Here is a 13,548-nt window from a genome sequence, read left to right on the forward strand (position 1 = left end):
GATGGGCGGCACTGGGGTGCAGCACCTTTGAGGCACATTGTGGGCACATTGTGGGCACTGTGGGTGGCACTGCTGGATGGCACTGTGGGTGGCACTGTGGGTGGCACTGTGGGCACTATGGGCACTGCTGGGTGGCACTGCTGGGGGGCACTTACTTTTGCTTTTACTTTTTTTCAGGATGGCACTGCGGTGGGCACTGGCAGGGGGCAGGTGGTCAGCGGTATTGCTTGCCGTGATCGGGACTGATGTCCCGATCACGGCCGCCGGTGATCGGCTTTTTTTTTCTCTCCTCGCGCTGTCAGCGCGAGGAGGAATAATAGCCGATTACCGGCTCCGTTCTATCACATGATCAGCTGTCATTGGCTGACAGCTGATCACGTGATAAGGGGTCGGGATCGACCCCTTGCACAGATCGGTGATCAGGCGAGTCTCACGAACTCGCCGATCACAGAGCGCGCCGCGCGCGCCCGTCAGGGCGCGCGCAGGCCGCTCGTTCCCGGGACGACGTCAATAGACGTAGTCCCGGAAAAGTAGATCCGCGCTAATGCCGTCATTTGGCAATAGCGCGGATCTCAAGTGGTTAACCACTTAAGGACTAGTTTCATTTTGAGATTTTGGTGTTTACAAGTTTAAAATTTATTTTTATTTTTTACTAGAAAATTACTTAGAACCCCCAAACATTATATATTGTTTTTCTCTAGTCGTCTGTCCAGGACAGCACTAGAGAGATGGGCTCCACCTCCAGAGGCAGGAAACACAATCCAGATCTTTAAAGTGCGGTCTCCGTCCCTTCCCCTTCAGTCTTTGTGCTTCCTCCACCGGAGAAGGAGGCTGGATCAGGAGCTCTCCTTCCCCTGACGGTGGGATTGCCCATAAGAGACGGGGAAGGAGTTCTGTGTACCTGTTTTTGGTAGCAGACATCTGAGGTCCTCCAGTCGGGTTGACAGCAGCTACGAACCGGCGTTCTCCTTCTAAAGCCCGGGGAGGGCTGGCGTTCCCTCGCCTGACGATAGGTTCGGATTTGGGCGCGAAGTCAGGTGGGGGGCGGGCACAGGCATCGAGTTCCGGCCTGTGGAACGCAGGAGGAGGATAGAGGACTTCCGGCAATCCACTTCTGTCCCGGGTTGCGCGGCGAGCGTGGACGATCGGAACCTCGGCGGCTATTTTAAAAAGCCCTGGCCACATAACGTTCGTGCTGCATCACAAACGAAGGGAAAAGCCTCCAGTCGGTTAGGCAACATTCCGATCGGATATGGATGCAGTAGAGAGTGGCAGTGGAGCCGAACCAGCTCAGGTAGGCAAACAGAGGTGTCTTGTACCTACAGGGTTGGGAGTGAGGGGGGGGAGTGATTGACTAATCAATGCAAAGGCATTCTGAAATGGTCCAGGTGTGTTTTTCCTCCCTCCCTCTCTCAAACAGGATCCGGACTAAAGAGTTGCGAATCTTGTTAGCGGTTGGTGGGGTGCACATAGGTGTTTGGTGAAGGCATCCTATTTTTGCTAAGGTTTCGCTGACGTTAGCTTGTCTGTTTTTCCCTTCCTTCTTCTCTCCTTCTCTTGTCTTGGGCTCTGCCCAAAGAACCAGAGCGGTCAGGGGGAAGAAGAGATGTCCTTCATGTATGAATAAATTAAAAGAAGGATGGTCTAAGCCCCTTTGCAAACCCTGCATAGACAAATTGGTCTATAAGGAAGCTACGGGAGCCTGTAAGGATTTGATTTCTGGAGTACAGAAAGAAATGCAATCCATCAAGACAATGCTAGCGAACCTTGAGACCCCAAAACCAGCCGCAGTCCCCCCTGCTTCCACCCCAGAGGAAGGGGACGAATCAGGGGAAGAGGAATTTGATTCTCTGGATGGCCTAAGTGAGACGGCATCATCCAGAGACATTCCTGTTCAAGGGACAAGCTCTCCCAGATACAGGCTCTCACTCGAGGAGGTAGATGCCTTACTGGGGGTGATTTATGAGACGCTCGAAATTAGAGAAGAGCGAGTCTCCCTGTCCTTGCATGACCGGATGTATCAGACCCTAAAGGCAGATTCAGTCAGGGTTTTTCCGGTTCATAGCACACTGGTAGATTCGATCAAGAAAGAGTGGGAGGAGCTAGAGAAAAAGCAATTTTTTCCTAAAAGTATGAAGCAGAGATTCCCCTTCAGCGAGGACCCTACTTGTGTCTGGAACAAAGTGCCCAAGGTAGACGCAGCTTTTTCCCAGTGTGCAGAATCAACAGACCTTGCCTTTGAGGACATGGGTGTTCTTAAGGAACCCATGGATAAAAGAATGGAGGTGCTGCTGAAGAGGTCATGGGAAGTAACCATGACTAATTTAAAACCTGCAATGGCCACGACAATAGTGACTCGCAACTTGGAGGTCTGGCTGGAACAATTGCAAAGCCATTTGGAAGGGGGGACCTCCAGAAAGGAAATCCTGGATTCCCTTCCTATGCTACATAAAGCAGCAGGTTATATGGCAGATGCCTCTGCGGAGTCTGTTAAATTGTCAGCCAGGACCGCTGCCCTCGTAAACGCATCTCGCAGGGCACTTTGGTTGAAGTCTTGGTCATTAGAATCGGCCTCAAAAGTGAGGTTATGTGGCATCCCCTTTGAGGGAGACCTCTTGTTCGGGCAGGATCTTGAGAAAGTCCTGGACCTTACTGCGGACAAGAAGGCCTTTCCTGTTAAATCCAAAAAGACTACAGGTAAACGCTTTTTTCGTCCCAAAAGGCAGGGACAGTCACAAGGACAGACCTCTAAGGAGTCAACCCCTAAGAAACGGTGGATGGGAGGAAAACAAAGGCAATCTTTTTTCCTCTTCTAAAAAAAACCCACTAAATCCCAGTGTCCTGGTCCCTGTGGGGGGAAGACTGGGGCAGTTCCTCCCACAGTGGGAAAAGACTACCCCAAATACTTTTATTCTGAGGATCATCAGGGAGGGTTACAAAATACAGTCAAGCACACCCCACCTACAAGGATGTGTCTGACCAAGCCTCCCAAGGATCCCCAGAAAGCGACAGCTTTGCTGTCGCAAATTGGCGATTTAATAGACCAGAGGGTTCTAGTGCCAGTTCCGTCACAAGAAATAAACCACGGTTTCTACTCGCATGTGTTTGTAGTGAAGAAACCGTCAGGCAAATTCCGGTTAACTTTGAATCTAAAGTTACTGAACAAGTGGGTAACTTACAAGAAATTCCGGATGGAAACAATTTTTACAGTGAGGTCAGTACTCCCTCCAAATTGTTTCATGGCCTCTCTTGATCTGAGGGACGCTTACCTACACATTCCCATTCGAGAAGACTCTCAAAAGTATTTGAGGATAGCGATTCTTTGGGGAAGGCAGATCCGATACCTCCAATACAGGGCTCTGCCATTCGGTCTATCTTCTTCCCCCCAGGATATTTACCAAGGTCCTGGCAGAAGTGTTGGCTCCCCTGAGGCTGAAAGGGGTCGCTGTCATACCATACTTGGACGACCTTTTATTCTTCGCCCCTTCAAAGCTCCAACTGCAGGGAGATCTGAGGGGAGCCATCTCTTGCCTAAAAAGGCTGGGGTGGTTAATAAACGAAGAAAAGTCGCACTTGACACCAACACAGGCCATACAGTATCTAGGTTTTCTGGTAGATTCTGTGCCACAGAAAGTCTTCCTCACAGGGGAAAAGGTAGAAAAGGTGAAAGAGATGGTAACCTTTTTGCAGTCCAATCTGACAATTTCCATCCGCTCAGCTATGGCAGGGTTGGGCCTATTAGTGGCAACAATCCCTGTGGTTCCTTGGGCAAGGGCTCATTTCAGGTGCCTTCATGCCAATATTCTGAGCAGCTGGGACGGGACACAAGAATCCCTGGACGGGATTATCCATCTATCTTCAAAGACCAGAAGGTCTCTTTGGTGGTGGAAGAGAGAGGAGAACCTAGTACGGGGTCTATGGTGGTCTCCTCCAGTGTCTGTCCGCATCACTACGGATGCCAGTGCTTGGTGCTGGGGGGCCCACTTGGGGTCAAAAGTAGCCCAAGGATGCTGGGGGAAGACACAGTCCCAGAGGTCGGCCAATTGGAGGGAGTTGCAGGCAATCTGGGAAGCCTTAAGGGCGTTTGCCAGGGATCTGAAGGACCACCATGTACAGGTCCTCTCGGACAGTATAGTGGCAGTTTCCTACCTAAACAGGGAGGAACAAGATGCCCGTCCTTGATCAAGCTAACAAGTACGATCATGAATTGGGCAGAAGAAAACCTAGAATCGGTTTCAGCGGTCCATCTAAAGGGGGTGGACAACCACCTGGCAGACTTTGAGTCGACACCGGGTGTACGAATCAGAATGGTCCCTGAACAGGGAGAGTTTCCAGCTGTGCGCAATGCGCAAATGGGGTCTTCCGGAGGTGGACTTGTTCGCCAGGAAAGCGAACACCCAGGTCCCAGTATATTTCTCCCTAGAGAGGGAGGCAGGGGCAAAAGGGATAGATGCTTTGGCACAAAACTGGGCGTTTCGCACTTGCTACGGTTTCCCCCCATTCAAGCTAATTCCTCTAGTCCTGAGGAAATTTTTGCAGGAACGGACCACATTAATACTGGTGGTTCTGTATTGGCCGAAGAGACCGTGGTTCTCAATGCTGCTGGGCTTGACAGACGAGCCTCCCCTCATACTGCCCGAGAGAGAGGATCTGCTGTCCCAGGGTCCAGTTCTGTTGCCAGAAATACAGACCCTAAAGTTATCGGCCTGGCGTCTGAAGAGAGCCTCTTGAAGTCTAAGGTGCTCTCGGATAGGGTGATTGGAACACTCCTTTCTAGTAGAAAGAGGGTAACCCAAGCAATTTATGTTAAGTATTGGAAGGTTTTTTGTTCATGGTTGGACACTAAAAAGGTGTCCATAAATATCCCGACAGTTGGCGTTTTTACAAGACGGTGCGGATAAGGGACTGGCCATTAGTACCTTAAAGGTACAAATTGCGGCCCTGTCTGTTTTTTTTTGGATCAACCTCTGGCGGCAGACCCACTAGTCAGAAGGTTCTTTAAGGGGTTGACCAGGATTAAACCTGTTCCTTTCAAAATTTTACCCAAATGGGACCGGTCAGTTGTGTTACAGGGATGGGTAAAAAAGTCTCGGGAAGAAGAACTTTCCTTGAAATGGATCACGCTCAAAACAGTGTTCCTAGTGGCTATTTCCACAGCCAGACGCATTAACGAGCTTCAGGCACTTTCAGTGAAAGAGCCGTTTTTACAAATTTTTGCAGATAGGCTGGTGTTGCACACGGACCCTGGGTTTTTACCCAAAGTAGTGACAAAGTTCCATAGAACACAGGAAATTGTTTTACCTTCGTTCTGTGGGTCCCCCACTAATCCTAAGGAGGTAGAGTTTAACCAACTGGATGTGAGAGCCTGTGTCTTACAGTATCTGGAGATGTCGAAAAGCATTAGAAAATCAAATGCATTATTTGTTTTACATGCGGGTAAAAAATTGGGGTCACAAGCTTCAAAGAATACAATTGCAAGGTGGATCAAACAAGCTATTGTAGAAGCCTACAAAGGGATGAAAATGGAATGTCCTTTTTCCCCCCATGGCTCACTCTACACGAGCACTATCGACCTCTTGGGCAGAGCGAGCTGGAGCGACACCAGAACAAATTTGTCGAGCAGCAACTTGGTCAAGCTACTCGACGTTTATGAAGCATTAGAGATTGGACCTTATCTCAGCGCAAGATCAGGTGTTTGGGAGAAAGGTCCTTCAAGCGGTAGTCCCCCCCCCCCCTAATCTGGTAAGTTCTCATTGATCCTCTCTAGTGCTGTCCTGGACAGACGACTAGAGAAAACGAGAGTTAGACTTACCGGTAACTCTGTTTCTAGGAGTCGTCCAGGACAGCATGGATTCCCTCCCTATATGCTGTTATAATGCTGGACAAGTGTTTTTGTCGTTACAGAAGCCGTTTCCGGGGAAGTTCTCATTTACAAGACTGAAGGGGAAGGGACGGAGACCGCCCTTTAAAGATCTGGATTGTGTTTCCTGCCTCTGGAGGTGGAGCCTATCTCTCTAGTGCTGTCCTGGACGACTCCTAGAAACAGAGTTACCGGTAAGTGTAACTCTCGTTTTTTTCTAACACCCTAGAGAATATTGTGAAAGATAATGTTATGCCAGGTAAATTGATACTCAACATGTCACACTCCAAAATTGCGCCCGCTCGTGGAATGGCGTCAAACTTTTACCCTTAAAAATCTCCATAGGCAAGGTTTAATAAATTATACAGGTTGCATGTTTTGAGTTAGAGGAGGTCTAGGGCTAGAATTTTTGCTCTCGCTCTAATGATTGCGGTGATACCTCACATGTGTGGTTTGACCACCGTTTTCATATGCAGGCACTACTCACGTATGTGTTCGCTTCTGCTTGCAAGCTTGATGGGCGGGGCGCTAAAGAAAAAAAACTTTTTTAAAATTTATTTTACTTTGATTTTATTTTTTAACAGTTTAAAAAAAAAAAAAAAAAATGGGTCACTTTTATTCCTATTACAAGGAAGGTAAACATCCTTTGTAATAGAAAAAAGCATGGCAGGTCCTATTAAATAGGGGATCTGGGGTAAAAAAGTCCTCAGATCTCATATTTGGACTAAAATTCAATTTAAAAAAATGAAAAAATGTCCCTTTAAGATGTATGGGAGGAAGTGATGTTTTGAAGTTGCTTCCGCCCTGCTATAGTATGGAGACGGGTGGGGGCCATCTTCCCTCACTCGTCTCCATACCCGGCCTCGGAAAGGTCCCGATCGCCTCCGCCACTGCTGACGGCTCTGGTAAGCGGTGGAGGGCGTGGTAGAGCGGTGGGGGGTTGGCACCCCTCTGACGCCAATAATGGTGATCTCGTGGTGACTTAGAGGAAAACTTAGAGGAGGGGGGAGTAGACAAAGAAGCAGAACTTCCCCTTTTGGGTGAAGTTCCGTTTTAAGATTAGATAAGGGTCATAAAGTCATTATTCCAAGAAACATCTGAAGCTTGCTGGCTCTTTTGAGTTGTTTAGGGCCTACAGTAAAAGCAAACCATTCCTTTAAAGTGGATTATACCCTCACATATACCCAGTAAATTGAACAGCCCCAGATGATGCACATAGATGAAACAAATCTCCCTACTTAAGTGCCTTGAAAAAGTATTTATACCCCTTGAAATTTTCCAAATTTTTTCATGTAATAACCAAAACGTATATGTATTTTATTGGAATCTTATGTAATAGACCAAGACAAAGTGGCACATAATTGTGAAGTGGAAGGAAAATTATAAATGGTTTTCAAAGTTTTTTTTACAAATGCATATCTGAAAAGTGTAGTGTGCATTTGTACTCGGCCCCCTTTACTCTGATACACCGAACTAAAATTTTGACTTCAGAAGTCACCTAATTAGTAAATGGAGTCTACCTCTAGGGTATAGCACAACTGCAAACCTACCAAGACATGGCCGTCCATCTAAACTGACAGGCCGGGCAAGGAGAACATTCATCAGAGAAGCAGCCAAGAGGCTCATGGTAACTCTGGAGGAGCAGCAGAGATCCACAGCTCAGAATCTATCCACAGGACAACTATTTGTGCACTCCACAATCTGGCCTTTATGAAAAAGTGGCAGGAAACAACTGCTCGTTTGTAGTTTGCAAAAAGCCATGTGGAAGAAGGTGCTCTGGAAAGATGAGACCAAGATGTAACTTTCTCCCTTCGCCTTACAGGACAGCACCATGGAGAGAGTGCAGCCACCATGCCATCAGTTTTAGTATTTAATCCACCATGGTGGAAGCATTGCTGGGGAGCTAGAGAGGGGCTTAATTTTCTCCATGGGTGAGGGAGTGGCAGTACCTTCTGTGAGCAGTCCAGCACCCCCCCCCCCCCCAGCATGGGAAAGGGATGCTCCGGTGTCTTCTTTCTTCTCCAGTTCATAGGAGTAATAGCCGATGACAGTCGGAAGATCCTGCTCCAGGTGCTCGGAGGCCGTGGGTGTGCTGTGTGTGCATGCCGAGAGAGGCTGAAGCTCTCGGCATGTTGGCTCCGAGCCCCGGGTGGCAGGTGACATTGCTTCCAGGGGGAGGGATTTACGGAGGGGAGGCACATAGTTCCGGCCACTGGAACGCAAGAGGAAGAGGTGGATCTTCTGGCTGGGGCTTCCTTATGGCCCTCGAGCACAGGGATGCCGGAAAGATTTTGAACTTTAAAAAGCTCAGCTGTTGAAACTACAACTGCGTTGCAATGGAGGAGATGGAGCCGTCAGTGGGGATGGTGGATGCAGGTTCCCGGAACCCCAGCAAGGCCCAGGCAGAGATACAGTGGTACCTCTTATCCTTACACTCTGGGTGTCTTGTTTGGATTTCTAGCCTTCCTACAGGGAAGCCTGTGGCTGACTGAAGTGTTTGTCTTTTTCAGTCCAGCAGGAATAAGGAGTTCTATGTGGCTGGGTTCTCCAGAGGGGAGAGTTAGTATTTCCCCCCCCCCCAACATGGGATTTAGAGGAGGAGACAAATAGAAGTGGAAGGACCTTAAGTTTAAAAAATGCATTTGGGTAGCAAAAATAGGAATGCAATCTTCTATATACTGGGGGGAGAACCTCTGGGGCAATCTAGGATGGAAAAGGACCGGGGGTCCTAGTAGTAGACAGGCTCAGCAATGGCAAGCTGCTTTTAACAAAGCAGACAGAACATTGGCATGCATTAAAAAGGGGATCAGAGATAAAAGGATAATTCTCCCTCTCTACAAGACTCTGGTACGGCTGTACCTAGAGTATGCTGACCAGTTTTGGGCACCAGGTATAAGGAAGGATGTACTGGAAATGGAGCGAGTACAAATAAGAGCAGCAAAGCTAATAAAGGGTCTGGAGGATATTAGTTATGAGGAAAGGTTGCGAGCACTGAACTTGTTCTCTCTGGAGAAGAGATGCTTGAGAGGGGATATGATTTCAAATTACAAATACCATACTGGTGACCCCACAATAGGTATAAAACTTTTTTGCGGAAGGAAGTTTAGCAAGGCACATGGCCACTCATTAAAATTGGAAGAAAAGAAGTTTAACCTTAAACTACATAGAGGGTTCTTTGCTGTATAAGCGGCAAGGATGTGCCTTCCACAGGAGGTGGTCTCAGCGAGGGAGCATTGATGGTTTCAAAAAAATGATTAGATAAGCACCTAAACAAACATAACATACAGGGATACACAATGTAATACTGACATATAATCAAAACACATGGGTTGGACTTGTGTCTTTTTTTTTCAACCTTGGCTACTATGCAACTATGACCCGGAGAAGGGATAATTTTTTTTTCTCGCTCTCTAAAAATTTCCTTTTGAGGAGACTTTCATCTGGAATAAAAAAAACGATTGATGCGGCCTTCTCTTGGGTCTCAAGGCATACTGATTTAGCCTTTGAAGTCATGGGGGTTTGATTCTCAAGGACACAATGGCCAAAGCTGTAGACTCCCTCCTAAGGAAGGCCTGGGATTCCTCCTTGTCCAATCTGAAGCCGGGCCATGGCATCTACGGTAGTGGTGAAACCTTGAATGCTGGGTGGAACAGCTGAAAGGGCATGTAGAGGCGGGCACTTCCAGAAAAGATTTGCTAGAGTCCTTCCCTACGCTCCTAAAGGCAGTTAAGTACATGGGTGATACCTCTGCAGAGTCCATCAGGATGTCGGCAAGATCCTCTGTCCTTATCAATTCGGCTAGAGGGGCCTTGTGGCTCAAAACTTGGTCAGGGGACTCCGCTTTGAAAGTGAAACTCTGTGAGATCCCCTTTACAGGGGACTTGCTCTTTGGGCTGGAGAACGGTGGGATAGGGTGCTCTTCAGACTCCCAGAATCAGTTGCAAAAATGCAATGATCACCTTTCAGTGGGCTACAGGCTTTCTTTCCAGTCTGGAAAAAAGCAACAAGTCTTTTTGTATTAAACATCATAAGGCAGGGGTACGACTTAGAGTTGTCTGACTCCCCCACATCGTTTCTATGTAACAAATCTCCAAGGAGATCAGCAAAAAAACACTGGCTATGACATCCCTTCTGAGGGAACTGATGCAACAAGGAGTTATCATCCAGGTCTCCAAGGAACAGGAGGGAGAAGATTTCTATTCCCACATATTTTTGGTAAAGAAACCTTCCGGAAAATTCTGCCTGATCTTAAATTTGAAAATCCTGAACAAGTCAATAAGATACAAGAGATTTCTGATGGGCACCATCTTTTCAGTAAGAAATCTTCACTCCCAACTGCTTTATGGCGTTAGTCGACTTAAGGGACGCGTATCTGTACATCCAATTGCAGAATTGTCTCTGATGTTTCAGGGCCCTACCCTACCCTACCCTGTTCCTTCTCGCCCAGGGTGTTTACAAAGGTCTTGGCGGAGGCCTTGGAACCTCCTGAGGTTGAAAGGGATTGCCATAGTACCCTACCTCGATAACTTGCTACTCTTTGCAGAGACCAAGGAGAAAGTAGCAACCAACCTGCAAATAGCCCAGAAGCACCTGAACAGCTTGGGCTGGTTGCTGAACCATCAGAAATCAAATCTGATACCGGCTCAGTGATTAAGGCTCCTAGGGTACGAGATAAATTCAACGCTACAAAAGATCTTTCTCCCAACAGAAAAAATAGAGAAAGTTCACTTAGCCTTGAAATCGGTTCAGTCCAACATGGAAGTATCCGTACAAAGGTTCATGTCGGTACTGGGTCCGTATGGTAGTGGGGGGGGGATCAAAGGAACCTCCTAAAGGGTCTTCCCTGGATCTTTCCAGTATCCAAGCGTGTAACAGATGCAAGTGCATGGGAATGGGGAGCCCATCTCGAAGGACAGACAGCCCAGGGCGAATGGTCCAAGGTGATCCTCAGACTGGAGGGAACTGAAAGCGATTCAGAAGCGAGTCTTCTGGTCTTCTGGCGGTCCTTAGAAGGTCATCATGTGCAAGTTGTCAGACAACATGACAGCTGTGCTCTACCTGACAAAACAGGGAGGAACAAATAGCAGAACACTTATGGAGCCAGTGCATCAGATCCCATCTTGGCTGGAATCAAATATAGCGTCACTAGCGGCAGTTCACCTGAAGGGTAGCTAGAATTTCCTATCAGACTTTCTCAGCAGAAACAAAGTAAGGGAGTCCGAGTGGTCATTGAACCAGGATATGTTTCTGATGATTACAGAGAGTTGGGGGCTGCCTCAGGTAGATTTGTTTGCGAACAAGCGTTGGGATTGGATGCTTTAGCCCATAGATGGGACTTTCCTCCTGTCCTACGCTTTTCCCCTGTTCCAGTTGATTCCATGAGTACTAGCGAAATTCAGAACAGAATCCACAGACTTGCTTCTCATTGCATACCACTGGCCAAAAAGGCTTTGGTTCTCAACTCTATTGAGCCCATCAGCGAAGCCCTACTGGAGACTACCGGTCAGGAGGATCTTGTGAGTCATGATTACCTCCATCATCCAGACCCAGCATACCTCAACCTGTCATCCTGGTTTCTGAGGAGGACCTGCTAAGATGCAGAGGCTTGTCTGAAAAGACTCATCACCCTTCTGTCAAGTCGAAAGAAGGTGACCAGGTCAATTTATTATAAAGTCTGGAAGTGTTCCAACTCCTGATGTTCCAGCAAAAATTTAAATTTCAGTAGTTTAATTTCTGTTCTAGAGTTTTTCCACCAGGGTATGGCGAAAGGCCTAGCAGCAAACACCCTCAAGGTGCAGGTGGCAGCATTATCTTTTTTTTTTTTTTAAAGAAAACTTTATCCAGGGAACCGTCGATTATTTGTTTTTTATTTTTTGAAGGCCATGGCCAGAATTAGGTCAATGCCCTTGAGAACTTTCCCAAGTTGGGATTTATCTTTATTTGTGAAAGGCCTCCCAAAGGCGCCTTTTGAACTGTTGGAAGATGCTTCCTTAAACAAATTACATTGAAAACTATTCTCCTAGTAACCTCAGCCCACAGGATTAGTGAGCTGCAGGCCCTATCAAATGCTGAGCCCTTTTTCCAGCTGCTTCCCGGACAGAATCATTTTGAAAACGGATACAGGTTTTCTTCTAAAAGGTTCCCTCCATGTTCCACCGCATGCAGGAGATCGTACTTCTGACGTTTTGTCCAGCACCCTCAGGTTTGGGAGAAGGGCTTTGCACACCTTGGATCTCAGAAGGTGGCTGTTGAAATACCTAGACGCAGCAAAAGACCTAAGGGAGACTTCTTCCCTCATCTTGTCCGAAGGAGCACATAAAGGTAAAAGAGCATCCAAGAGTACCTTTGGGAAGATGGCTCAAGCAGGCTATCAAAGAAGCCTACCTTTCTGTAGGTAGAGAACCTCCAGAGGGGATATCTCCTCACAGGCAGTGGCAGCTTCTTGGGCAGAGAGTTGAGGCAACGCCAGAACAGATCTGTAAGGCTACCACATGGTCCAGCTTCTCCATGTTCATGAGGCACTACAGGTTGGATCTTCTGTCGGCCTCGGATCAGTCCTTTGGCAGAAAGGTCTTACAAGCTGTAGTCCTGCCCTGAAGTAAGTTCTCGGTTATCATCTCAATGGTTCTGTCCTAAAAGGCGAAGGGAGAAAAACCTTAGACTTGCCAGTAATGGTATTTCTATGAGCCTTTCAGGACAGCAGCTACTTCCCGCCCGAATATGTTTGGTATATGGATGTATAATCTCGGGTACTCAATGTTTTTTTGCTTATATATTTCAGCATGTCGGAGGAATTCTTGTGTGCGACTGATAGCATGGTGGAAGCAGCTGCTTTTAAAGGGGTGTTGTCATGGCAGTGTTTCCTGTGAAGAAGTGGAGCTACACTCTCCATGGTGCTGTCCTGAAAGGCTCATAGAAATACCATTACCAGTAAGTCTAACTAAGGTTTTTTTTGGCCTAAAAGCAAAACGTTAGTTTTCCGCCACACATAACACTGCACATCACCCTAAACCAGGGGTAGGGAGCCTCGGCTCTCCAGCTGTTTTGAAACTACAAATCCCATCATGCCTCTGCCTCTAGGAGTCATGCCTGTGATTGTTAGGGTCTTGCAATGTCTCATGGGGCTTGTCGTTTTAAAACAGCTGGAGAGCCGAGGTTCCCTACCCCTGCCCTAAACACACCATCCCCACCGTGAAACATGGTGGTGGCAGCTTACTGTTGTGGGGATGCTTTTCTTCAGCAGGGACAGGGAAGCAGAGTTGATGGGAAGATGGATGGAGCCAAATACAGGGCAATCTTAAAGGAAAACTTGTTAGAGTCTGGAAAAGACTGGTGTGGAGGTTCACCTTCCAGCAGGCCAACGACCCTAAACATACAGCCACAGCTACAATGGAATGGTTTAGATCAAAGCATAGTCATGTGTTAAAATAGCCCAGTCAAAGTCCAGACCTAAATTCAATTGAGAATCTGTGGCAAGACTTGAAAATTGCTGTTCAGACAGCTCTCCATTCAATCTGACAGAGCTTAAGCTATTCTGCAAAGAAGAATGTCACTCTAGATGTGCAAAGCTGGTAGAGATATACCCAAAAAGACTTGCAGCGAATGGTGATTCTACAAAGTATTGACTCAGAGGGGCTTTATACAAATGCACTCCGCGCTTTTCACTATTACATTATTATTATTTATTT

General features: G+C 47.3%; 1 protein-coding gene across 2 annotated transcripts in view; it reads left to right on the top strand.

Annotated features, from left to right (window-relative positions):
* PGAP1 (post-GPI attachment to proteins inositol deacylase 1) overlaps positions 1-13,548 on the top strand; it is a 484,659-nt gene that overhangs the window by 296,290 nt on the left and 174,821 nt on the right. The window lies entirely within an intron of this gene.

The sequence above is a fragment of the Lithobates pipiens genome, unplaced genomic scaffold (genome assembly GCF_037356315.1).
Source record: "Lithobates pipiens isolate NorthernLeopardFrog02 unplaced genomic scaffold, aLitPip1_a1.2 Scaffold_22, whole genome shotgun sequence".
NCBI lineage: Eukaryota > Metazoa > Chordata > Amphibia > Anura > Ranidae > Lithobates > Lithobates pipiens.